The following is a 2,665-nucleotide window of genomic DNA, read 5'->3' on the forward strand; positions in this document are numbered from 1 at the left end:
ACACTAGGACGTGAGTACCAAAGTCTGAGGTGCCCTGTGGAGTGTTACACACAAAGTCAGAGACCCAGTGGTAGTGTTACACACGAAGTCAGAGATACCATGTGGAGTGTTACACACAAAGTTCAAGAAGATATGGGGTAGTGTTGCACATGAAGGAAGAAATGCCACATGGAGTGTTACTCATGAAGTCAGACATGCCAGCGGGAGTGTTACATACAAAGTCAGAGATGCCACATGCAGTGTAACACACAAATTCCACGATACCAAGGGGAGTGTGACACACAAAGTCAGAGATTCCAGGCAGAATTTGAAATGATGTCAGAGCACCAGAGTGGAGTGTGCCACATGAACTCAAAGATGAGAGGAGGAATGTGATGCACAAACCCAGAGACACATGAGGAGTGTGACAAACGAAGTCTGAGACACCATTGGGAGTGTGACACATGAAGTTACATATGGTAGGGGGAGTGTGATGAACATACTAAGAGAAACAAGGGGAGGTAGGAGACACAAAGTCAGAGCTGCCACTGGGTGTGTTACACATGATGTCAGAAACGCCAATGGGAGTGTGAAACATGAAGTCAGTGACACCACAGGGAATGTTGCCCATGTAGTCAGAGATGCCAGGGTGAGTGTGACACACAAAGTCACAGGTGCCAGGTGCCACGATGTCAGAGATGTCAGGTGGAGTTTTACACACGAAGTCAGAGACACCAGTGGGAGCATAACACACAAACTCAGAGACACAAGTGGGATAGTTACACAAGAATTCTGAGACACCAAGGGGTGTGAGACACACAAAGTTAGAAACCCCAGGGGTAGTGTTACACAGGAAGTAGGTGTAAACGATGTTCATATTTGGGCTAGAAAATAGTCCATTTTCATTTATTAAGGTTGCAACAGCCCTTAAGAAAGATATAGAGGCCAACCTGGTGGCTTAGTGGTTGTTTCACACTCTGCTTCAGCAGCGCCTGGTTCACGGGTTCAGATCCTGGGTGCAGACCTACACACCACTCCTCAAGCCATGGCCCCATCCCATATACAAAATCGAGGAAGATTGGCATGGATGTTAGCTCAGGGACAATCTTCCTCAATAAAAAAAAAGAAAGAAAGAAAAGGAAAAGAAAAAGATATAAACATCCCTGCCCTGACTGCTAAAAATTTAAGGCAGACCTAGTTCTGGACCCCAAACCAGAATCTTCAAGTTGTCCACAACCTTGCAAGGCCAGAGAATCACGAGGAGATTTCCACTCTGGAGAGGAGAAAGTGGATGACGCAACTGGTTTGGAAACACCACAAACTGCACCTGCATTAAGAGAAGCAACTCAGAAAGGAGAATGTTCTAGTCCTATTTTGTCTCACACACACACTTGGGACTCACAAGGGTACCCTGGTCTCAGCCCTGCCCTAGTTTTCCTTGCCCAGCTTGCAGAGGCCTCCGCAGAAGTTGTGGAGGTCATTGATCTTCCCGTCCAGCACCTTCAAGATGTTCTTCAATTCTGCCTTCAAGCGGCATGGTCAGTAGTTACCTTCCTCAATGTCTGTCTTTAGAGAAAGCACTTTGTCTCTCTGGTTTTGATTATCTCTCTTTGCTGCCTCTAACTGCTCAGAAATGTATTCACACTCTGACATGAGCTGAGGTCTGAGTTTACTTTGTTTTTGGAGGTCTTTTAACTATCTTCTTTTCTCAGTGCTCTGACTCCAGCTCCTCATTTCTTCTCTTTAACTGACTATTCTTCTCCTTCTCTTTGTTGTCTCTCTGCATTGTTCTTCCAACTCCTCAGGATTGTTCCACAGCCAGTCATTCTCTTCAGGGCAGATAGAGAACTTCGTCTTCCACTGCTCCATGCTGGCCACTGACTCCTGCAGTGCCGTGGTCAGCCGTACATTGCTCTTCTGCAGGGTCTGCAGCTTATTCTCCTATTTCTTCACATTGGCAGCACTCTATGTCACAGATCAGCTTGTCATGCTCAGACTTCAGCTCTGTGTCAGTGGAGCCAATGTGAGAGGTCTTTTCATTGTGTGTCCCATTGACACTGGATGCCTCAGTAGAAGGTGAAGTTTCACACCCAGATTCTTGGGAATGATTACTCAGGGTTTTGATTTTCTCCTGGGACTTGTCTCTGGCTAGTTTTGCAGCTTTTTTTACCTCCTAAAATTTCTCTGTAAATTTTGTCAGCTGCTGTTCAGAGGAAAAACCCAAACCAAACACCACATTGGCTCTGCTGTTGGTTCACTGCTCAAGCTTCCGTGATATTTTGCTTAAAGTCATATTGACTGTGATTGTTTTGTTTATGATCACTTTGGCTCCTTACAAACAAGTGATCCAATAGCTATTTTTTGTGACATATAGGAATAGGAAATGGTGGCTGCCTCCTCACTTGCTGGCACCCAGTTCTTGGTGATGGAGTCAATCTGGAAGACATGTGCTTGGGTGGTGAAGACAGGCTGCTCTCCCATTTCCTGCACTGCTCTCCACAGCTACTTCCTATGCAGCATGTAAGGTGGCCTGTGCCTGCTGAGCTCAGCCCTGGCCCCTCTCCACTCTGTGAAGCTGCTGTTGCTGCCTCCAGGTGCAGTGGGGAATGGGCCACCAGGGGCGGGGTGACTAAACTGTCCAGCTCCCCCACCGGGCTTCTTAAGTAACCTCATGGCTTTCAGCCCT

General features: G+C 46.9%; 1 pseudogene; it reads right to left on the minus strand.

Moving 5' to 3' along the window:
• Positions 1 to 1,407: 1,407 nt before the first annotated feature.
• LOC124231268 (homer protein homolog 2-like) lies at positions 1,408 to 2,460 on the minus strand (annotated as a pseudogene).
• Positions 2,461 to 2,665: the final 205 nt, after the last annotated feature.

This window comes from Equus quagga, chromosome 21, assembly GCF_021613505.1.
Source record: "Equus quagga isolate Etosha38 chromosome 21, UCLA_HA_Equagga_1.0, whole genome shotgun sequence".
In the NCBI taxonomy this organism is placed as follows: domain Eukaryota; kingdom Metazoa; phylum Chordata; class Mammalia; order Perissodactyla; family Equidae; genus Equus; species Equus quagga.